The sequence below is a fragment of the Macaca nemestrina genome, chromosome 5 (genome assembly GCF_043159975.1).
Source record: "Macaca nemestrina isolate mMacNem1 chromosome 5, mMacNem.hap1, whole genome shotgun sequence".
NCBI classification, from domain to species: Eukaryota; Metazoa; Chordata; class Mammalia; order Primates; family Cercopithecidae; genus Macaca; species Macaca nemestrina.
The window spans coordinates 22,985,082-23,010,987 of NC_092129.1; the positions used below are offsets into that span (position 1 = coordinate 22,985,082).

Here is a 25,906-nt window from a genome sequence, read left to right on the forward strand (position 1 = left end):
GGATAGCTAACTCTCTGGGTCTCTTTATAAAAGTATTAATCCCAATTGTGAGGGCTCCACCCTCATGACCTAATCACCTGCTAAAGGCCACACTTCCCAACACTATCGTCTTGGGGGTTAGGATTTCAACATATGAATTTTGAGGGAACACAAACATTCAGACAATGTCAGTATCATAAAGTTGAACATTCACACCCACTGTAAGCAACAATTCCACAGAAACAATACACATAGCACCATTGTTCATATTAACAAAACATGTAGACAACCCAAGAGTTCATGACAGGAGACTGGTGAAGAAACAGCAGTATATGCATATAAAGTTTCATAGAGTAGTTAAAATAAACGACCTTCAATAATGGACAATAATATGAAAGCATCTTAGCAATAGGCTATTAAGTGAATAAAACTAATTCTTAGAAGATAATATACAATTTGATATTCATTTTTGTAACTTTAAAAATAATTTTAATAAAAAGAAAAAAAAGAGAGAATGATGAACACCTCTTCAGGATGGAGGTTACTTTAAGTGAGAGGAAGCAAAGGGTTACCATGGAAGGGGACCAAAAAGGCATATATAGGCTATCTTTTTTTTCTGAGTAGCAGGTTCATGAAAGGTGATGACATTATTAAAGGTAACTAACCACCAAACAAAGGTATAAAAGAGGCCATACATGGAGCAATATTATGAGTAACTTTTTTTTTTGAGACGGAGTCTCGCTCTGTTGCCCAGGCTGGAGTGCAGTGACGCAATCTCGGCTCACTGCAAGCTCCGCCTCCCAGGTTCGCGCCATTCTCCTGCCTCAGCCTCCCGAGTAGCTGGGACTACAGGTGCCTGCCACCATGCCCGGCTAATTTTTTGTATATTTAGTAGAGATGCGGTTTCACCGACTTTTTTTTTTTTTTAGAGATAGAATTTCATTCTGTCACCCAGGCTGGAGTGGAGTGGTGTGACCATAGCTCACTGCAGCCTCAAACTTCTGTACTTAAGCCATCCTCCTGCCTCAGCCTCCCAAGTAGCTGGAACGACAGGTATGTGCTACCATGCCTGGCTAATTTTTCAATTTTTTTTGTAGAGATGGAGTCTCACTGTGTTGCCCAGGCTGGTCTTGAACTCCTAGCCTTAAGCAATCCTCTTGCCTCAACCTCCCAAAGTATTGGGATTATAGGCATGAGCCACTGCACCTGGCCTGTTATGAGTATCTTGAAGCAGGAATTTGATTACTCTAATTCTGAGTAGCTGTGGTCTAATACAAAATAGAAACAAAGAAAGATAGCTAATAAACAGCCATGCTTAAAAGGGCATGAATTTGATAGAACAGATTCCTTGCTAGGACCATTCCAAACAATAATGGTCAGATAAATCTAAAATTATAGTAGAATTATATATAAAGACACTGGTTTTCATTTGAAAGCCCAGTAACAGATTGATGAATTTTCATAAGAGAAGAATGAAAGTGACATGATGAAAATACTAGCTTTAGCTTGTTTGTTTGTGGAAACTCCATTCCAACTACCTCATATAGCACTTGGCAGACTTTAAGCAAGGATTCAGAGAACAAGTGGCAAAAGCAAAAGTGCCCGGGTCAGAGGGCCCTCCTGAGCACGTTAGCAGAAGAATGTTTCCCAGCAGAATACGTTATCATAGGCATTGTTATAAACTGAATTGGGCCCACCCTCTCCCAAATTCATATGTTGAAGTGCCAGTGTAACTGTATTTGGAGATAGGATCTTTATATAGAAAGGTAATTAAGGTTAAATGAGGTCATAAGTGTGAGTTCTAGTTCTTTAGAATTGGTATCCTTATTAAAAGAGAGATACCAGAGCTTGTGTTTGCACTCTCTCTCTCGCTCTCCCTCTCTCTCTGTCTCTTCACCACAGAGGAAAGGCCATATGAGAATATAGTAAGAAGGTAGCTGTCTGCAAAACAAGAAGAGAGCCCTCACCGGGAAACTAATCAGCCAGCATCTTGACCTGGAACTTGTAGCCTTCAGAACTCTGAGAAAATGAATTGTTTAAACTACCTCATCATATGAACTACCTCATCATATGAATTATCTCATATTTTGTTATGGCAGTCCATGCTGATGAATACAGGCACCCTGGTTAGAAGTTGGACTGCTGGAATATTCAGAGACATTAGTCCAACTCCTACACACACAAATTATCTAACTAGGAGCTTTTTATTTCAATTACCTAAATCTAACCACAGTCTTTTTCTGGGCTAAGGTGCTAAGCGCTATACGGAACAGAAATGCGTCAGAGCTGAGTTCAACCACAAAGGGCTGTTCTTGGCCTGAGAATGCCTGAGTGTGACCTCCTAGATGCATCTACAGTCCCTTTCACTTCAGCTTACTGCCAAACCAACAATTTTATGTTTAGTATTCTCTTACTTTTTTTTACGGTTTTACTACATGTACATGTATTCCTGAACAAATATTTTTTATTTATATTTTTCAATCTAGACCAATTTATTTTGTTTTATTGTCTCACTCCCCCTGCCAGATATAAACTCTCAGAGGGCAGAGATTTTTGCCTGTTTTGTTTGCTGCTATATTCCTGGTGCCTAAAACAGCATGTGGCACATAGCAGGTGCTTAAACATATTTGTTGAATAAATGAATTAACTGATACAAGTGAGTGGAAATAGTTCCTGAGGCCTTCCTCGTTTCTCACAGAGGTCTACCTAAAAATTCGTGCAAAGTTAGCATCTGTGGGAAAAAATTATCTATGTTACAAAAGCCTAGCCTTTTATGTTGTCGGTACTCAAGGATTCATCCTATTAACTCATGAAAAATTCTTGCTTAATTGTACATATGCACTTTTGCTTCCTATTTATTGCTGTGTCATCAAGCTTGCAGCAGGCCTGGCTACAGTCAAATCATCAATCCCATAGAGATATTACACAGCGGTTTACTGTCATACCTTACTGTGTCAAAGTTTATCCATTCTACAACTTCTACATCTACATCCCATCATCATATTTTTCCTAAGACAGAGTACCCTATTCTTACGCAAATGGCCTTCTGACATTCATGGGTTCATTGTCTAATTCCTGGGACATAGCAGTCCTGAGGCCTCCGGTAAGAGACCTTCCCAGACTAGCCTCCATAAGCTAACCAGAGCAAGAAATGAGGAGAAAGAAGGCAACAAACTCATCTGACCATTGGTCTTTCTGACCTGTGAAAATGGAAATCCAGATAATAGAGATGAATTCAGAGATGAATTCAGGGGTCCATCTTGGGTCACCTCCCTGTGCTCTCTCTTCCATAGCTCCATGTCTCCCTACTTCCTGCACTCTGCTTAGATCTTCATTCTTGCCCTTGGATTCAGAGTGTGAAGCTCCTTCCTCAAATGTCAGGCCCTACACTCTTTCTTCACATAGTCCCACCTTTTCCTTTTTTTGCCCCGGTTGCACCCTTTTGAAGCCCAGAGACCACTAAATCCAGTTCATCAGATTATGAAGTCCTACTTAAAGTTGGCAAGAAGCATCATTGCCTCAACCTCACAGGGCTTCCAGAACTGACAGCTGCAGACTTCAGTGAACCTTTGCTCAATATTTCCTCGCACAGAGCTGAGAAATAGTAACTTCCATCCAGAAACATTCTTCTGAATAAAAATGCACTGGGAGATTTAAGGATAAATTTTTGGTCTCAGAGCAGTCATCTTTTCCTTTTCACAATATTCTAATTTCCCACAGATTTCTCATAGCCCAGAAAAAAGACACTGGGATTTTTTAATACATATTGAGAGAATTTCAGAGATGAGGAGCATTTATAACACATACTCTTGAAGTACATGAGTTCATCTGAACACATCAAACTAATTGCCCTATTGTGAGGAGGATAGTAGCTTGTTTCACAGGGTTGCCACTGTTACCCATTCCTAAGAGGGCATCTGCACTTAAAAAGGATTTTTCTAATTCCTGAGCCACCTCTTTGTTTCTTCCTGTCTTGGATGAAGTCACTAAGCTATCTTTATAACTTCATCATCATTTTCCAAGCAACACACTGAGAAGCTATAAACAGAACATTAGGGAAAGACAAACCCACACAACTTGTAGGAAAATTGGATTAAACATTGGTCTGTAATCAGAAGTGATCCTGATAAAAATTAATTAAAGAGAAATATTTCTGTTGCCTGTGGCTTTATTCTACTGTGCAGAGAACAAATATTTCAGATAATAGCACTTGACTCCCAAAGTGAGAATGGGGTTTATAATTTTTCTCTCTTAAGGAATTACTAGTCATGGACAAGAAGAAACCCCATGCCTTCTAGTGTGCCTATGAAAATAATTTGGTGCAACTTGCAATTTGCGTAGATCCAACTTCGGACCTTGGACATTAAATCCAAGGTCTAAGATGAGAATTCTCTTCTTGACCAGAGTGATCTCTCATCCTTGCTTGTTTCCCTGCACACCCTTCATCCCCACGCATACTAATAAAAAATAATTCACCTGACAATATAAGCTCTTCTTTCTTTGAGTTCTTTCAGTTTTTCTCTGAGTAATTTCAGCCTCTCCATTTGGGTCATAAAATTTGCAGAATATGTTATCTTAGAGGTAGATCAAAACACAAAATGAAAATTTTCTGACCCCTTTCTGGCCTCTTCCCTGAAAAAGGAACAGGAGCTGCTGGCTAGCAAGTCTTTGAACTTTTCCATGTTCTTTCCTTAAACTTTGAAGAGTAGTTCTGTAGTCAGTTGCTTTTATTTTTGTTTTATCAATGTATCTACATTGAGTTCTTGGTTTTAAGTAGTGATATTACTTCATTACCTTTTGGTCCCACTAAGACTGTATTTTATTCATTGAATGTGATGTAGTTTGTGTTTGACCTATTTTCTGTGGGGATATGTTTTATATATTTTAAGAGTTTATCTAAAAAATGACAATTAAATCTTGAACAAATTCTTCTATTTCAGTGTAGCTAAATTTACTGGTAGCCAGAGGAAGAGTTGTTAAGAGTTAAGTAAACATATATTTACTTTCCACTTAAAAATAAAAAAGAGAGAAATGCACTTTGCCCTGTCAAAAATATAACTTGGATAATACAAAATTTCATGAGGACCTTTTGAGTCCAGACAGGTAAATGTGTAAACTATCCAAGGTAGGAAGTGGAAGAAGGAGTATGAATTTGAAATTAAATGAGGCTATGAGAGCTGGGATATTAAAACCATTATTTAAAAAGTATATGATATAAACTTGCAATTGAGTACACCGTATGGAAAACAAATGCAATAAAAACTCATCCCTTCCTCATAATTTTACTGCATTTTACTATTATCTGTGTTCTAGTGGTCATTTATAGGCATTGTATCTGGGATAGAATATGATGGTGTGCTGCTTACTACACAAATTTCTTCCCAGCTCCGTGTGCAGTCATGTGAGGTTGGCAGCTTGGAGCAGCCATATAGGAGTATTTATACCATGGAATTTCCACATGGTACAAATCAGGGCATTTTTCTCCAGACTTTCAGTTGTTTCTAACATTTTCCAGCACCCTAGTACCTAACAGAATAAGAATCTTGCTATTTCCAGGTGTAAATAGATTGGAAAGACTATTTTAGAGAGTGATTTCCCTGGATATTTTTGGTTTTTGCTTTCCAACACCCTTTCCCTGTTCATCGTGTATGAACACCCCTTTCTCTGGGGAATTCCCTCTTTCTCATTTCGTGTAGTTGGACCAAAGTGTGGGAGTCCACAGACCCCAGCCTTCCCTTGCCTCGGGTGGGCCCATGAGTTGAGTCTAACCACTCGTAGTACTTCACAGCACTGGCCACGACCCTGGCCACTGGGTCAGGCATGAACATCTGAACCAAACTGGGACAGAGTCCTCCTTAAAATGTCGTGAATGGATGCTGGCTGGGATGAGGAGTTGCAAACATAGGCTTGAGGTTACCATTGACCATCTCTCCAACACATGATGATACACGAAGGGAAGCAGGACACTAATGACATTACAGAATTTAAAACTTGCTTGAAGCCAGATGCTCTTTGGACTTCCCAGTTACCTAAGCCTATATATTCCCTTTTCCATGTGACCAATAAGCATTTTATCTTGGGTAACTCTGGTAAATGCCATATAATATGACATATTCATGTGGGAAGCATTGTCAATTCTTCTTATATTATGGTGACAGAGATGCCTGGAAGGGGGTTGAAATTTGGTTTATATTGTGACCAGATCTATAGACTTACAAGGTGCTCTTTAAAAGAGCTCTTATTGCACTTATCAACCAGAATTCTACGTAATTTATAAGATTGTATGTAAAAGACTAAATATTGTATTAACTTGGCACTTTGAAGTTTGTGAAAGGTAAAGAAAATACAACACCTATCACTATATCCCCAGGAATTATCTCAGCATCATATGAAATATAGTAAGAAATTGCTCAGGGAATCTTTGTTGATAGAAGAGCTGTCTCCTGAAGACTGTGCATTTGTCTGTACCATGACGATGATTCAGCAGTTTTATGCAATATCCCACGGCTTTCTTTGTGAGAAAGGCATATGGACAACACTGTTTGAAGTGTGGCAGAGTAAGCTGATTCAATAAATAAAGACCTTCTAGCTCATCAGTATGCTGTTCGACCTTGAGAACTGAACTTGTTTCTGTGTAAACCAGATTTCCCATTTCTAAGACTCTGGGCTCAAGGGAACCAAGCAAGAAAAATACCCTATCCTGCTTTATAATAAGCTTAAAAAATTAATCCATTGGCTATTTGCAAAGGAATTTAAAAGCTAAAACTGAGCTTCTGAAGTTTTAAGAATATTTGTCTAATATAGCTCATCCACTTACAACATCCAACAAGAACACTTTTGTGAAAACAAGAGCTTTGTCCTCATTTCAGTTGATATCTATTGGGAAAATACTTGCTTCTCCTTCTACATTTCCATAGGGATAGAGCAGTATTGGGGTGAATACTTCTAGATCTCCTCACTGCCCCTTTATGGATTCTTCCTTATTAGAATAAAAACAAATCTGTCTGGGAAAAGAAGAAGAATCTGACACACATTGACCATGCTGCCAGGAGAAGCTGAGGCACAGCATTGAAAGCCCAGCAGCATGCCAGCCTCTCTGTTCTGCCACACGCTGACTATTGAACAGTCACCATCCTCTGTATGGTTGGCTGAGGAAAATGTGTGCTCTGCAGAAACAGCCCTCCCTACACATGAGGAACAGGGCCTAGAAGAAGAAGAAAATAAGAGTCCTCATGCCAACTTAGCCTAAGCTCAACCATCAAATATTTGTTAGGGGTTACCAAGTCAACAAGACTGAAACTCTACTGCAAGGTGCATTTTACTTCCTTTGGCTGTGCTCAATTGATTAAGAATCCAGAAATAATGTAATTAGCACCCTAGGTACCAACATAGGACATATTGACCTGAAAGTAGCATTTGGATGGCAAAGAACCTCATAGGGAGCCTAGCATTTTAGAATGCTTCCTGTGGCTGGTGCTCTCAGGGGTTTGGATAGTAACTGGCATGGTACCACAAGCTTAAATGTTTAAGTATTAATTACAGTGTTGCCTAGTAACTTAAGGCACAGGGCCTAGTCTGCGTTTAGAAAGAAATGGCTTCATTTTTGGATGAATAGGTTTTTCTAGAACCTAAAGTTGAATGAGAAGAAATGTTCTTGAGTGCAGAGAAATTCGCCCCTGTATTGGAGAGAGGGTCTTTCTGGGAGTTTACACTAGAGTGCTGACTTTACTTCTTTAGGGACCGTAGGGCACAATGTCCCTAATGCATGTTGATAAGGTTGGTCTCAGGGCCATCAGAACCTTAGAAGATAGGCATAAATGGGAAGAAAAATTCTCAAAAAAAAATATTTAAAAAAATTACTTAACCAGAACTATAGCTATAAAACATGGGCAGAAGATAATCAAAGTAATGGTATTGTAGTTGTTGTGGCTGCTATTCAGGACTTTGCATTTCTATGCTAAGCTCAAATTCTGTTCAAATTTACCTTCTTTGGACTATAACCAATTAGAAAGAAGACATAATTTTAAGAGAGTAGGCCAAAATGGCTTGAACATAGGCATCAAGAATCATCTCTACTATGTTGTTTCAATTTGATTCTGAATGAATTACTTATGCTTTGAACATGATTGTAATCTTGTCTAGTCAGGAAAAAGTATATTTTGTTATAATGTAGACAAAGAATGGATCTTTATGTTACAGGGCATATACCAGCTATTTGAGTTGTAATGAAAAATACCAGTGGAGTTATTACATCCCAAAGAAGACATTTTGAAAGTCTATGTTAGACAACCTATAGAAAGTTACTTTTTTCAGACTCAAGGAAAAAGACCAGTGCAAAAGCAAGTTTGAATCTTAAACAGAATTGGACAGAAAAAAAATGAGAAGAAAATTACAATTTCCTTCAATAAAAAGTTGAAGTTTCAGAGGCCCAGGTAGAAAGATAGGATAGAAAAAAAGGGGGTAAACCCTTTCCTAGATGTTCCCAGAAAGAAAACTGGGAAAGAGAAGGTCATTTTAGTTGATACTAGATTAAGATTACAAGTATTTTCACACCCTGCCCATTTACAGAGGTCTATCCACATAACTCTTCCCCAGACCTCCTCATCACCAGTCTTTCGGTCCTACTGCTTCTAATTTCCTGACAATCCAGACAAATAATTAACAACCAACGTAAATCAGTATAGAGCGGAACTTCTGGTCATTTCCCCTCCTAGCTAAAATGAAGAACAAGGTGTGTGCACTGACGGAAATTCTGCCCACTGGGATGATTTTCTCCTACTGTCCTTCAGGATTATCCCATGGTGGGTCTACGGTGCTACAATCATCACTTTGGGTAAAGCCAGAATATTGTGCAGAATCATCTGTAAATAATTCCCAGATATTTTTGTCCTCCAATCTGGTCATAGGAAACCCCCTACGAGGCCATGGATGAAGACTGAGAGAGAGAAACCTGTGTAGCAGGAGTAAAGACCATGGGCATTTGGGTTCGTTACTGAGCCCAGTCTCATATAAAACATTTTCATTTAATGATGAAGTGCTGCAATCCATGTGAAACTTCATGCTTGGTGGGTCAGAAAACATCTTGTTCATGATGGGCAATTCAGGTCTTATAGTAATTTGGTAGTCCATGGTCAGCCTCTACTAGTGCCCAAGGGCAAGCCAAGAACTGTTCCCTTCAAGAGAAAAACAGTTATCCATAGAGCATGTCATGCTTTTGCTCCAAATCTTAAAGGTACCACTATAATTCACCTATATATGCTATGTAAAGCTCCTCTGGCATCCCTGTCTGTTACAGACACTTCAAGTACCATCTGATCTGCTGAGTCATACAACACCCTTGAATTTTTGTGAATTTTTGTGAGATTTTTTGTGAACTTTTATTTCCCACCGTCTGGCACATGTATCCTTACCAAGACATTTAGATCAGTTCCTACAATCTGCTTACTAGGTCCTATCAGTATAATATCACAAACATGTTTACATCCTGTGGGAAGGAGAAATGATCAAGGTCCCTGTCCACCGGATTTTGACTTAGGGCTAGAAAGTTTATATAGCTTTTAAGTAAGACAGTGAAAATATATTGCCAGCCCTGCCAGTTGAAAGCAAACTGCTTTGATACTCTTTACTAATAGAACAGGTAAAAGGGAAAAGTACCAAATCAACATCTGCATACCAGGTGCTCAGGGGATATGTTGATTTGCCCCAGCAATGAAGAAACACCTGGAACAGCAGCTATAATTTGATTAAGTTTATGATAAGCCATCATCATTCTCCAAGATCCATCTTCTTCACAAACCAAATAGCAAATGAAGATTTAGTAGGAATAATCACCTGAATCTTTCAAATCCTTGATGGTGGCATTAATCTCTGCAATCATTCTAAGAATACAATATTACTGTTGGTTTGCTAATTTGGTAGGTAGAGGTAGTTTTCATAGCATCTGTTTAGCCTTTCCTACCATAACAGCTCTTACCTCAAAGGATATAGAACCAACTTGGGGCTTCTGTCAGTTTCTAAATATGTCTATTCCAACAGTGCAGTCTAGAACTAGAAAATTAAACACATGGTAGGTTCAGGAACTCATTGAACCCACTTCTAGATTCACACAAGTCAAAAGCTTATTTATCACTTGACTTCATTTAACCCTCTTTTGACCGGTAGACCACAATAGCATTTTATTTCTCCAGGAATTAGTGTCAGTTCAGAATCAGAATCACAAAGTCTGATTATTCTTCTTTTGCCAATGCATAATTATCCTGGGAAATGACTACAGGTCCCTTTTGAGAAGGCTAAGAGGAGTATTATAATATAAATATTGCCTGTGTAATGGGTTTTTCCTCCAAAAATTCTCAAAGGAATTCCATAGTCAAAGATCCTTCATTTAAGGGATCCTTCATTCAAGGGATTTTGTATCTATCAAGAGAATAAAGTCTGAGGATTGGTTGAGAGTATATTGACTCTCTATTATGGTGTTTCAAATCAGACTTATTTACCAGACCTGGAGCTACTTATCAAATCAAGTAAGACTTTACTAAGATGTCTATCTACTTCAGTTTTAAGGATACCACGATCAATTACTAATACCAAAGATTTCTACAGCTCAGACCATTCTCATGGCTACTTCAGCTCTGTGGTCCATTAAGCACTACTACTTGGCCCCTGCCACTCCTGGATGCTGTCATTCTTATTGAATTCAGTTATTGGCAGTACTTTCTGCTGTTATTTCTGGACTACAGAGAATAGCCACCACAGAGTTTTTCAGTGATGCTGTGGTTCACTTCACAGATGCATTTCCTAGAGCCTTGATGGAGGAAGCATCCTTGGGACATTTCTAGGGGTGTGGGCATGAATAATGGCATGAACAAGCAGAACTTGTATGGTCAATTCATTCTAGCATCCTAAGATCACTAAGTCTTTGGATACCTTCTTCTACAGGGTTTCATGAACGTTCTGGCATTTAAACTTTATTTAATGTAAGGGACCCTCTGGGTGGAGATTTCTGTCAACAAACTGATCAAACTATTAGAGCCACTCTCAACCATTTGAACTAAGTCAGGAAATCCAAAATCTTGATTTGGTAAACCTATATCAACAAACTCCTTCCAAACTAACATATTTCTTCACCCTGATCCAGTACCTGTAGGATCAATTCCCAGTTTCCCATGTTTCTGGTGGTGTAAGTTGGCAAAATCTTGCTATCTTTTTTACATGTTAATTGTATCTTCTTATAGGGTACACTTTATACCTTATTATCTGGGGCATGGCAAAAATTGAGTCTTATTATAGGTCAAGAAACAATGAGATGTGGTAGAGGTATGTCCTACAGAAAATTAGCAGTTTCCTCAAAGAAGGTCAGTACTGCTTCCTCCAGCAAGGGAGCTATCCTCATCAGACAGGAGAGGGATAACTTCTGCTGGTAAAAAATGGTTTAGTGAAATTTACGGGTTGAAGGTCCTCAACTTCCACAGAATCAGCATATATGTCCACATCAAATTTTTAGGGCCCCATTCCTTCCCAGTCAATGGCCTAACTTTAACATAGACATCTGGTAAGGTTGAGAATTCAATTTGCCTTGTAATTCAGACATATATCATTAAACTTTGGGTTTGGTTTTCCAAATCTTGGTCCTATGGCCACGAGAGATTTCTGTTAGGGCATTATTATAATCTTCACATTGTTTGCCTGTATATTGAGCTGATAATTTAAAGCCATGAACTGATCATTTTCCCCCACATTTTCTATTGCACTTAAAGGCAAAAAATCAAAACTCTTACATTCCTTATTGTCACTAAAAGTATTTTTTGAAAGCAACTACTTTGTCATCCAAAGCCTTGTCTTCTATAGACAGTTCACAAATGAAATTTAAGTATCTATTTTCTCACTGCATGCCATGAACTACCAGTGTCTCTTTACCATTGGAAAAAGGGTCATTTTAAATGTATCAGATCTGAGAACCTATTCCAGGTAGCCTAGAACCAATTCAGAGAACCCATCCTTTGAGTTCTGTTCCCATGGAACTACTTCCAACACCAAATTCAGCATCAATCAAGGTTTGATCCAAGAAGTGGAACCACCATGAGTGATGTGGTAGACTAAGGAACTAACTATAGGGAATACATGTTATACTTTGTGTCTGGTGATGGGCCTTCAGTAGTTATAAATCAGCCAGGTTGGCAGTCAAAGGAAAGAGCTAGCCATGAAGTGGGCAAGAGCAAAAACAAACTGGAGTGCACAAGGAGGAAACAGGATCCATGAGAACAAACTGGAACTCATGAGGAAAAACTAGAGCCTGAGTCTGTCTCTAACTGCCTCCAAAATCCATACAGCAGATAACCTGCAGGAGAAGCTGTTACCTTTATCATGGAGCTTCAACACACCTGGCACCAGTCTCAAAGAAGTCAAGAAAGGAGGCCCCTCAGGAACTGAAGCTACCACAAGCCTGAGTGCTGTCCCACACCAACAAGGCAAGTTAGCCCTTCATTAAGGCATGTGCAAATTGCCACAGGCCAAACACCCAACACCAATATTCAGATCATAAAACAGATGCTGGGTGAGAGTGGCCAAGATGGCCAACTAGAAGCAGCTAGTGTACATGGCTTACATGGAGAGGAACAGAAGGGGAAAGCAAATACAGCACCTTTGACTGAAACATCCAGGTACTCATATTTGGACTAATCAAGGAAGACAACTCAACCCATAGAGAACAGAGAAAAGCAATGCAGAACAACAGCCCACCTGGGAGTGACATGGAGCCAAGGGAAACTCCCCTGCCCAGGGAAGTGGTGAGTGAATGTGTGACCCCAGCTTTTCCCATGGATCTTTGCAAGCCTTAGATTAGGAGATCCCCTCATGAGCCCACTCCACCAGGGCCTTCAGTCTGACACACAGAGATACATGGTGTCTCAGCAGAGCAGTTGCCCAGGCATATACAGAGACCGGGAACTTTAGATACTCTGGTTTTCCGGGCTTCCCGGCAAAAGTAGCTGCAACTCTAGCAAAGTGGGAGGTTAGACCTCCACAAATACGCCTAGGAAATAAGCTGAATCCAGGGGGCCGAGCAGTGACAGTCTGTGGGCCCCACTTCCATGGTGCCTCAAAGAATAGACCCACTGACTTGGAATTCCAGCCAGTCACTGGTAGCAGTGTTGTGCCTCCCCTTGCCAGTGTTCTCTGGCCTACAGGAGACTTGAAAACTCCCTGGGACAGAGCTCCTAGGATGAGGGGTGGGAATCCATCTTTGCTGTTAGGGCATCTTAGCAGTTTCAGCCTTTGGGCTTTGGAGAGTCCAAGCCAACCAGGGATAGAAGTGGTACCCCAGCACAGCACATCTGCTCTACAAAAACATGGCCAGACTACCTTTTAAAGTGGGCCCCTGATCTCAATCCTCCTCACTAGGGGGTCTCCAGCCACCTCTTACAGATGTGTTCAGATGGGCAACAGGTCCATACTTCCCTGGTACAGAGCTCCCAGAGGGAGAAGCAGTCTGTCATCTTTTCTGTTTCACAGCCTTCACATCCTGATACTAAAACCTGACAAAAAAAAAAAAAAAAAGAAAGAAAGCTTCAGGCAAATATCCTTGATGAACACTGATGCAAAACTCCTCAACAAAATACTGGCAAATCAAACCCAGCAGCACATCAGTTAGCTTATCCAACATGATCAAGTAGTTTTGATCCCTGGGATGCAAGGTTGGTTCAATATATGCAAATCAATAAATGTGATTCATCACATAAACAGAACTAAAGACAAATCCGTAATTTAAAGCTGTGAACTGATCACTTCCCTTCCCCACCAAGTTCTCTATTGCACTTAAAGGCAAAGAAAATCCTTATATTCTTTATTGTCACTAACAGTATTCTATGAAAGCAGCTACTTGGTCACCTAAAACCTTGTCTCCGATAGACAGTTCACAAGTGAAATTTAAGTAACTATTTTCTCACTGCATGCCATAAGCTACCAGTGCCTCTTTTACATTAGAAATGGGGTCATTTTAAATGTACCAGATCTGAGAACCTATTCAAACTAAATAGATTCAGAAAAGGCTTTCAATAAAATTCAACATCCATTCATGTTAAAAACTCTCAATACACTAGGTATTGAAGGAACATATCTCAAAATAATAAGAGCCATCCATGACAAACCTACTGTCAACATCATACTGAAATGGCAAAAGCTGTAAACATTACCCTTGCAAACTGGTACAAGATAAGGATGCCCTCTCTCACCACTCCTATTCAACATAGTATTGAAAGTTCTGGCTAGGGTAATCAGGCAAGAGAAAGAGATAAAGGCATCCAAATAGGAAGAGAGGAAGTCAAACTGTACTGGTTTGCAGACAACATGATCCTGTAACTAGAAAACCCCATAGTCTCAGCCCAAAAGCTTTTAAGCTGATAAACAACTTCAGCAAAGTCTCAGGATACAAAATCCGTGTGCAAAAATCACTAGCATTCCTATACGCCAACAACAGTCAAGCTGAGAGCCAAATCAGGAATGAACTCCCATTCACATTTGCCACAAAAAGAATAAAATACCTGGGAATACAGCTAACCAGGGAAGTGAAAGGTCTCTACAAGAACTACAGCCAAAGGCCGGGCGCGGTGGCTCAAGCCTGTAATCCCAGCACTTTGGGAGGCCGAGGCGGGTGGATCACGAGGTCAGGAGATCGAGACTATCCTGGCTAACATGGTGAAACCCCGTCTCTACTAAAAAAATACAAAAAACTAGCCAGGCGTGGTGGCGGGCGCCTGTAGTCTCAGCTACTTGGGAGGCTGAGGCGGGAGAATGGCGTGAACCCGGGAGGCGGAGCTTGCAGTGAGCGGAGATCACGCCACTGCACTCCAGCCTGGGAGACACAGTGAGACTCCGTCTCAAAAAAAAAAAAAAAAAAAAAAAAGAACTACAGCCAGGCATGGTGGCTCATGCCTGTAATCCCAGCACTTTGGGAGGCCGAGGAGGATGGATCACCTGAAGTTGGGAGTTCAAGATCAGCCTGACCAACATGGAGAAACCCCATCTCTACTAAAAATACAAAATTAACCGGGTGTGATGCAGCATGCCCGTAATCCCAGCTACTCAGGAGGCTGAAGTAGGAGAATCGCTTGAACCCAGAAGGCAGAAGTTGTGGTGAGCCGAGATTGCACCATTGCACTCCAGTCTGGGCAACAAGAGTGAAACCTCATCTCAAAAAAAAAAAAAAAAAAAAAAACTACAAACAACTGCTCAAAGAAATCAGAGGACATAAACAAATGGAAAAACATTCCATGCTCATGGATAGAATCAATATCATTAAAATGGCCATACTGCCCAAAGTAATTTCTAGATTTAATGCTATTCCTATTAAACTGCCATTGAGATTCTGTACAGAACTAGAAAAAAACTATTTCAAAATTCATATGGAATAAAAAACAAGCTTGAATAGCTAAGGTAATTCTAAGCAAAAAGAATGAAGCTGGGGACTGGGCACAGTGGCTCAGGCCTGTAATCCCAGCACTTTGGGAGGCTGAGGCAGGTGGCCAAGGCTGAGGCTGAGGTCAAGAATTTGAGACCAGTCTGGCCAACATAGTGAAACCTTATCTCTACTAAAAATACAAAAATTAGCTGGGTGTGGTGGTGGGTGCCTCTAATCTCAGCTACTTGGGAGGCTGAGGCAGGAGAATTGCTTGAACTGAGGAGGCAGAGGTTGCAATGAGAGAGCAAAAACTCCGCCTCAAATAATAATAACAATAATAATAATAACAACAACAACACAGAGAATGAAGCTGGAGTTATCATACCACCTGACCTCAAGCTATAATACAGGATTATAGTAACCAAAACAGCATGGTACTGACAAAAAACCAGACACATATAGCAATGGAACAGAATCGAGAACCCAGAAATAAGACCACACACTTACAACTATCTGATCTTCTACAAACCTGACAAAAACAAGCAATGGGGAGAGGATTCCCTATTCAATAAATGGTGCTGGGATAACTGGTAGCCATATGCAGACTAAAACTGAACCCCTTCTTTACACCATGTACTAAAAGTAACTCGAGATGGATTAAAGACTTAAATGTAAAACCCAAAACTATAAAAACCCTGGAAGACAATGAAGGCTATACCATTCAAAACATAGGCATGAGCAGAGATTTTATGACAAAGATGCCAAAAGCAATTGGAACAAAAATGAAAATTGACAAATAGGATCTAATTAAACTAAAGAACTTCTGCACAGCAAAAAGAAACTGTCAACACAGTAAACGGACGATCTACAGAATGGGAGGAAATTTTTGCAAACTATGCGTCCAACAAAGGTCTAATATCCGGCATCTGTACAGAAGTTAAACAAATTTACAAGAAAAAAAAAACACCATTAAAAAGTGGGCAAAGGACATGAACAGACACTTCTCAAAAGAAGACATGCAGGCGGTCAGCATCATATGAAAAAAAGCTCAACATCATTGATCATTAGAGAAATGCAAATCAAAACAACAATGAGATACCATCTCATACCAGTCAGAATGGCTATTACTAAAAAGTCAAAAAATAACTGATGTTGATGAGGTTGTGGAGAAAAAGGAACTTATACACTGTTGGTGGGAGTGTAAATTAGTTCGACCATTTTACACTGTTGGTGGGAGTGTAAATTAGTTCGACCATTGTGGAAGACAATGTAGCGATTCCTCAGAGACCTAAAGACAGAAATACCTTTCGACCCAGCAATCCCATTATTGGTTATACACCCAAAGGAATATAAATCATTCTATTATAAAAAGACACATGCTCGCATATTTTCATTGTAGCACTATTTACGATAACAAAGACATGGAATCAACCTAAATGCCCATCAGTGGTAGACTTGGTAAAGAAAAATGTGGTACATACATGTAGCCATGTATGCAGCCATTAAAAAGAAATACTATGCAGCAATTAAAAAGAATGAGATCATATCCTTGGCAGGGACATGGATGGAGCTGGAGGCCATTATCCTTAGCAAACTAATACAGGAGCAGAAAACCAAATACTGCATGTTCTCACTTATAAATGGGAGCTAAATAATGAGAACATAGGGACACAAAGAGGGAAACAGCACACACTGGTGCCTCTCAGAGGATGGAGGGTGGGAGGAGGGAAAGGATCAGAAAAAAATAACTAATGGGTACTAGGCTTAATCCCTGGGTGATGAAACAATTTGTACAACAAACCCCCATCACACAAGTAACAAACCTGCACTGTACCCATGAACTTAAAATATTTTTTTTAAGTTGATATCATGGGAGAGAGAGTAGAATGGTGGTCACCAGAGGATGGGTAAAGAAGAAATGTTGGTCAAAGAGTATGAAGTTTCAGTTATAAAAGAGGAATACATTTTAGAGATTTACTGCATAGCATGGCAACTGTGTTAACTATAATGTATTGTATATTTTATAATTGTTGGGAGAGAATATTTTAAATGTTCTCACCAAAAAAAAAAAAAAATAGGTCAGGGGATGGATATGTTAATTAACTTGATTTCTTCTTTCAACAATGTATACATATAGCAAAACGACATATCCCATAAATATAGACAAGTGTTTGTCAATTAAAAATTTATTAAAACTTTTTTTTAAAAAAAACAGATGGTCCTTTATTCCTTCCTTTCAAATCCCATGCAAATTTCCCTAGTTGCTAAGCTCAACACAAAACCATACAGGAAGAAAATTTAGGGAAACATATTTTCAGCTCAGCTAAGTCGACCAACAACAAAGTTATCGGAAGGGATTTTGGAGGTACTGGCAGCGTTCTTTTTCTTTTCTCGGATGGGTGGGGGTTGGAGGTGTCCACAAGTATAGCTTTTAAATTGTTCATTAAACTGTACATTTACAACTTATGTGATTTTGTAGTTACTTATTTTTAATGCTTTTAAAATGTTTATGCTTTTTAAATGTTTAGAATGTTATAAAACATTTTAAATGTTACATAAAATGTTTGTAAATGTTATTTTTTATAAGTCTAAAATTTCTCCACTAATCCTCATATTTCCATGGAGAAGAGAGGATTTCTGACCAAGTCTACCAAAGGGAGAACCAATGAAATCTCCTCAGAGAAAACACTTCCAGTTTGTCTTTCTGATCCCTTACTTGCTTTTTCTCTTGGGAGAGGTGCCTCATCCAATTGGCCTATCACACCAGTAGATGTCACAAAAACAAGATGCCATTTATTGACTCTCCCTTAGCCTCTTGACCTACTTATCACCATGCATGGCAGGTGTCTGTACTTCTAGACCCCATGCAGTAGACCCCTTAGTTGGGACTTCCCTTCTCCCATAGAAGGGGCAAGCCATTCTGTGGTTACACAGCTATGTCCAAGGCATAATAAACCTGGCTCTCCTCTCTGTTGGCCCAATTGTCTTTAATTCAGGGGAAATCATTGGTAACTCCATCCACATTGGCCTAAGTTCCAAGCTCCATTCTAGAATCCATCTTCGTCATTATTTTAGTACCCATTTGACTCATTCCTGTATTTATAGTCTATCAGCCAGAACTCTAAAGTCTCCACCAGCATTAGACTCTGGGTCTCTGACATAAGGTCATAAGGTTCAGGAAAAGAAGTCTCCAAGTAGTGGAGATCCCTCAGAATCATGTGGTAACAGCATTATAGTACCAGATCATCCATCTGGAAACAACTGAGACCTGATAACAGGATTTAGCCTTGATCAATTATTGGAGGCCAGGGTTGTAAGATTCATAACTCCCTTCCTCTAAGCATCTGGCCAAGAGTATGCACTCAAATATTGCAAGCCAAATAGAAAACAAGTATCATTTTTTCATATCTGTGAAAGTCCCCTACGAACTCCAAAGGCAACCCTTATTAATTGAAAATTAGCTATTTCCCAACCAACCGAACCCCTAAAACATGTGGCCCGTTAGGCAAGTTTGCCCTGAAGTTGGCATTGTGAAAAAATATGTCATTTAGGGGACAATTCGAGTCTCTGATAATTCTTTACAAAGCTGAGGTGCTTCTGCAGGAACTCTTCATGTGGTATTAAAAGTCAGTGAACACTTTTAACTTTTATTTGCATTCCATTTTTATACTTACCAGTAAGAAAAAAGTGCAGAAAATGCCCTTCCTAGTATCAAACCACAAATTCCAGCTCAGTTCAAGAAACTAAGAGTAGGAACCCTGCCTTCTGACTGATGCATAAAACAGTGGGGGTGCTGCTTTTCAAAAAGGAGGCTAATAATAAAGCAAGAACAGCCAGTAACAGTTCTGGGCAGGGAAGAAATCAGCCAAACTCTTGCCAAAAAATATTGTATTAAATGCTAAATCCTACTTTAAGGTAGCAACCAAAATTTAATCTTTTCAAATGCCTCCCTTTACGAGTAGAGCCTCCTGCTACTTTCTAAGAGGCGGAAGCAGTCCTCTTTGCAAAGTGAATGAATTTTTGACAGGAGGCAGAATTTAAAATTGGCATTGAAACCCAGCCAATTTGAAACCAGGAAGAAGAAAGTAACAACTGCTTATTGTATGCTCCATTCAGATTTTCAGTATATTGACGCCATGTTTGCCAGAGAACAAATTTCCAAAGTCTGACTGCAGACTTTCTATCTCTTGACTTTTCACCTGCCTCTGTAAGTGTATGATTAGATGGTACTGGTGATTATTTGGAGCCATCACCAGGGGCTGCTTCCACTAAGAGAAGCCCAGGTAAGCAACACTTCCACGGTGTTCTTTCTCATAGTGACCAATGGACAATATCCATCTACCCCAGGTCAATGAAATCCCTTGGCAATTGAGGAACTTATGTGGAATTCCATATGACTGGCCATATTCAGGCAGAGCCTTGACAAGGAGGAGGTGGAAAAGATTCTAATTTGACAAGGGAAAGTTGGGGCGGAGCTAGTGGGGGTGGCAGATGAGATGTTATGTTTTTCAAATGTTCTAGAGATCAGAATAGGTGTGCGGCTTCAGAAGATCATTCAGAAATACCAAAATAATGGCACCTGCTCTTCATTGTGGAATGTTTTAAAGTGACTGCTAAAATTACCGGGCGCAGTGGCTCACGCCTGTAATCCCAGCACTTTGGGAGGCCGAGGCGGACAGATTACATGAGGCCAGGAGTTCAAGACCAGCCTGGCCAACATGGTGAAACCCCGTCTGTACTAAACATACAAAAATCAGCCGGGTGTGGTGGTACAAGCCTGTAGTTCCAGCTACTTGGGAGACTGAGACACAAGAATCCCTTGAACCCGGGAAGCAGAGGTTGCACTAAGCTGAGATTGGGCCACTGCACTCCAGCCTGGACAGAGACACAGTTAGACTCTGTCTCAAAAAAAAAAAAAAAAAAGAAAAGATAATAAAATGACTAATAAAAATGAAAATATCTTCCCTTTAACACATTTTCAAAGCCTTCAGTAATAAAAATATGTGCTTTCTTCGGCCATTTCCCATGCTTAGAGAAAAACTTAAAATAACTCACAATGCCATTAGCATGGCAACTGTGAACTCTAAGACACCAAGTATTAGAACATATAAAAAAGATACATTAATTTTGAGATTTAACTTTGAATCCTCAGTCTTCCCAAAACACGCTCTAATGATCAGACATCCTAATGTGTTGATCATAGATCTGTAAAGAAGGTCATAGCCTCACAGAAATAGTTGTCCATGACTCACGCCTGTAATCCTAGCACTTTGGGAGGCCGAGGCGGGCAGATCACGAGGTTAGGAGATCAAGACCATCCTGGCTAACACGGTGAAACCCCATCTCTACTAAAAATACAAAATATTAGCAGGGCATGGTGGCACACGCCTGTAGTCCCAGCTACTCGGAGGCTGAGGCAGGAGAATGGCCTGAACCTGGGAGGTGGAGCTTGCAGTGAGCCCAGATCGTGCCACTGCACTCTAGCCTGGGCAACAAAGTGAGACTCCGTCTCAAAAAAAAAAAAAGTAAAAAGAAATAGTTGTTTAATCTTAGGCATTAAATGAGAAAGAAATAATTGATTATTAAGGGAACAGAAGTTGAGGCTTGGCATGGGAATCCAGAAAGAAGTATCTACAACTGAAATAAAAGGTGAGAAATAAAATATATTCTGGGGGAAACCTGCGGCCATAGGACCTAGGATTGTTCTATGAATACTGTTCTCTTTGTTTTCTATTTATCCTTTGTCACAAAGCTCCATATGCCCTGTGCTCTACTTATACAAAATATAGCTTATTAAATGTTCTATCCTAATGCTCCCCCATCATTTCTTCCTTTAGCAGAGAACATTGTAGAGAAAAGTCTTCTAAAAAATAAAATGTTTGCATGGATACAAAGGACATGATTTGTACCTTCACATTCCTTTTGAAGATAAACCACAGTGGTCTTTGTTCCCTGTATTCTGAGAGCCTAGAACAGTGCCTGGCACATAGTAAGTGTTTGTCTTACCCTTGAATTCCCCAGAAAGCAAAGCTGAAGATAAGAGTTTTAAGTTCAACTACTTTGCCTGTGAATGAAATGCCAGGGAAGCAAAAGTGAGGATGAAGATAAGGGGTTATGAGGCAAGAGGGAGAACCATTGCTTAAGATGAATACCAAGTGCAAATATTTGCCCATCTCAAGATATCATCTTCTGCTAAGCATAGAAACTACACCTCAAGACAGTCCTCTGGGGGAAGAATTCATCCACTAACCCCATTTTGCCTGGCCTCCCTTGCCTCTTTGAGCTGTGTATGCATGGGTGCTGTACAGGGACCCCCAGAGCCTCCTTCCTTGTGGTCAACAGAAAAGAAGCAAGTAGCTCAGTATGGGATAGTTGCCCCTGGAGGAAGCTGGTAGGAGCAACACAGAGACAGGTGAGGGGGAGAGAACTGGAGTGGTGCCTAAGAGGAGTCTGATACAGCACTCAATAAATATTTGCTGAATGAATGTGGTTTTACTATAACAGTCTCCATTATTGACTGAAGAGGAGTAAAAAGTCAGCAGTAATTCATCATCATAATCATCTGTAGTTTAGTGAAGAAAAGACACAGGTCTCCCTTTGAAAGAGCTTGTTTCTTGAAACAGTTTTAATATTTGCTGATTTTAAAAATAATTTTCCAGTTGTCAGCTTGGTGTGACTAGAACTGATTAGTGACAAAAAGTGATAGATGATGCACCTGTCCCTCACTTGAACTGAAGAAAAATTGTTCATAAAAGCATGGAGCAAATCATACATTTCTACAAGCATTATTGGTAACCAATATCTGCTGAGTTAGCTTTTGTGGTCCTTCAAATTAGCCACTCTCTCACGTACTGATCCTGCCCACATCACAGCATCACTTTGTTACTACAACTCATCCTTTAAAGCTTAGCTGAGAAATCACTGCTACCAGGAAGCCTTCTCTCTCTCTCTCTCTCCCCCTCCCTCCCTCCCTCCTCTTCCTCTCTATTTCCAATTTGTGCTAGGTGCTTTCAAGTTACTCAGTTTTACTGCTATTATTGCATCTCTCACATTCTATTGTAACTGTGATTGTCTATCTCCCTCACTAAATTATCAACAGGGCTGGGACTGAGACATTTATCTTCCTAGCACCAGATACATACCAGGCATCCTACGAATTTCAGCAGAATCAAAGAATGTGTAAGTCACTGAATGAGTGCTTGACAAAACTGCAAAAGATATTGGTAAGAGAACGGTAGCTAATGTTTATCGCTGGTTGGGTTAGGAAAATCTTAGAGGAGCTGGACGTGGGCTGGATGCAGAAGGAGGATGAGACTCATGGATTTGGGGAGAAGGAAAATTGCATTACAGTTGGATTTTTGGCCATGAGACAGAAATGCACTTAACCTACCATAAAGCAGTGAATTATCTAGCTAGGCAGGAGCAGAAAGATCTGGAGCATTTCACAGAGAATAAAACTGAACAGGAAAGTCAGAGTGAGATTGTAGAGAGCACCAAATGTCAGGCTAAGTAGCTATGCCTTTTCCCTCTATTTTAGGTTCTCAGAATTTTCAGAGCAGTAGGCAACATGACCAAGTGGAGTTTCAAATAGCTGGTAGATGTGTGGAAGAGTACTTAGAAAAGAGAAACCAATTACACAGAGAAGAAAAAAGCAATTCCCTTTGTCAAGCTATGAGCTAAGGAAGTAAGACAAAGTTTGGCTTTAGAAAAAATAATTTAGGAGGATTTAAAGATTATACAAGTTCAGTGATTTCCTATCCTTTGTTTAGAGTTAACATTCTCCAAGATGTAACCTGAACTCCATAATCTACCCTAATTTCTTCATCTCCTGCCAGACTGAACTGTTAGTTCATACATGACCTCTATTGCCTCATCTCTGGGAAAATCTTGGTGCCTGGAATACTCTCCCTTCTACCCATTTTTTTCTATCAAGGCCTGACCTGCACTTTAATTCTCTTTTCTAATGCTATCTCATCCACAATAGAAAGTATATGTACATCATAATTAAAAGAACTAGAGAAGAAAGAGCAAATAAATTCAAAAGTTAGTATAAGAAATAAATAACTAAGATCAGAGCAGAACTGAAGGAGATAGAGACACGGAAAACCCTTCAAAAAATCAATGAATCCAGGAGGTGGTTTTTTGAAGAGATTAACAAAACAGATCAGCCACTAGCCAGACTAATAAAGAAGAAAAGAGAGGTCGCTTCCAATATGGCCGAATGGGAACAGCTCTTGTCTACAGCTCCCAGCAAGATTGACACAGAAGACGGATGATCTCTGGATTTCCAACTGAGGTACCTGGTTCATCTCATTGGGACTGGTTGGACAGTGGGTGCAGCCTGTGGAGGGTGAGTCGAAGCAGGGTGGGGCATCACCTCACCCAGGAAGTGCAAGGGGTTGGGAGATTTTCCTTTCCTAGCCAAGGGAAGCCATGAGTGACTGTACCTGGAGGAATGGCACACTCCTGCCCAAATACTGTGCTTTTCCTATGGTCTTCACAACCGGTAGACCAGGAGATTCCCTCCCATGCTTGGCTCGGCAGTTCCCATGCCCATGGAACCTTGCTCGCTGCCAGCATAGCAGACTGAGATCAACCTGGAATGCTGGAGCTTGGCGGGGAGAGGGTTGTCCACCATTGCTGAGCCTTGAGTAGGCAGTTCTGTGCTCACAGTGTAAACATAAAGGCAGGGAAACTTGAACTAGGTGGAGCCCATGGCAGCTCAGCAAGGCCTACTGCCTCTGTAGATTCCACCTCTGGGGGCAGGGCATATCTGAACAAAAGGCAGCAGACAGCTTCTGCAGACTTAAATGTCCCTGCCTGATGGCTCTGAGAAGAGCAGTGGCTCTCCCAGCATGGTGTTCAAACTCTGATAACTGATGGAATCCTGCCTCAAATGGGTCCCTGACCCCCGTGTAGCCTGACTGGGAGACACCTCCCAGTAGGGGCTGACAAACACCTCATAGAGGTGGGTACCCTTCTGGGACAAAGCTTCCAGAGGAAGGATCAGGCAGCAATATTTGCTGTTCTGCAGCCTCCACTGGTGATACCCAGGCAAACAGGGTCTGGAGTGGACCTCCAGCAAACTCCAACAGACCTGCAGCGGAGGGGCTTGTCCGTTAGAAGGAAAACTAACAAACAGAAAGGAATAGCATCAATATCAACAAAAAGGACATCCACACCAAAACCCCATCCATAAGTCACCAACATCAAAGACCAAAGGTAGATAAAACCACGAAGATGGGGAGAAACCAGAGCAGAAAGGTTGAAAATTCCAAAAACCAGAACACCTCTTCTCCTCCAAAGGACCACAACTCCTCACAAGCAATGGAACAAAACTGAGTGGAGAGTGAGTTTGATGAGATGACAGAAGTAGGCTTCAGAAGTTCAGTAATAACAAACTTCTCTGAGCTAAAGGAGCGTGTTCTAACCCATCGCAAGGAAGCTAAAAACCTTGAAAAAAGGTTAGATGAATGGCTAACTAGAATAACCAGTTTAGAGAAGAGCTTAAATGACCTGATGGAGCTGAAAACCACAGTACGAGAACTTCATGAAGCACACACAAGCTTCAGTAGCTGATTCAATCAAGTGGAAGAAAGGATATCAGTGATTGAATATCAAATTAATGAAATAAAATGAGAAGACAAGATTAGAGAAAAAAGAGTACAAAGAAATGAACAAAGCCTCCAAGAAATATGGGATTATGTGAAAAGACCAAATCTACGTTTGACTGGTGTACCTGAAAGTGACAGGGAGAATGGAACCAAGTTAGAAAACACTCTTCAGGATATTATCCAGAAGAACTTCCCTAACCTGGCAGGGCAGGCCAACATCCAAATTCAGGAAATACAGAGAACAACGAGAACACCACAACGACATACCTCAAAAAGAGCAACCCCAAGACACACAATTGTCAGATTCACCAATGTTGAAATGAAGGGAAAAATGTTAAGGGCAGCCAAAGAGAAAGGTCAGGTTACCCACAAAGGGAAGCCCATCAGACGAACAGCAGATCTCTTGGCAGAAACCCTACAAGCCAGAAGAGAGTGGGGGCCAATATCCAACATTCTTAAAGAAAAGAATCTTCAACCTAGAATTTCATATCCAGTCAAACTAAGCTTCATAAGTGAAGGAGAAATAAAATCCTTTGCAGACAAGTAAATGCTTAGAGATTTTGTCACCACCAGACCTGCCTTACAAGAGCTCCTGAAGGAAGCACATAATATGGAAAGGAACAATCAGTACCAGCCACTGCAAAAACATGCCAAATTGTAAAGACCATCAATGCTATGAAGAAATTGCATCAATTAACAGACGAAATAAACAGCTAGCATCATAATGACAGGATCAAATTCACATATAACAATGTTAGCCTTAAATGTAAATGTGCTAAATGCCCCAAATAAAAGACACAGGCTGGCAAATTGGATAAAGAGTCAAGACCCATCAATGTGCTGTATTCAGGAAACCCATCTCACGTGCAAAGACACAAATAGGCTCAAAATAAAGGGATGGAGGAAGATCGGCTAAGCAAAT

General features: G+C 40.3%; 1 protein-coding gene across 14 annotated transcripts in view; it reads right to left on the bottom strand.

Moving 5' to 3' along the window:
* Positions 1 to 25,906, bottom strand: part of LOC105465504 (centrosomal protein 85 like) — a 311,447-nt gene that overhangs the window by 8,903 nt on the left and 276,638 nt on the right. The gene's annotated exons all lie outside the window — the stretch shown is intronic.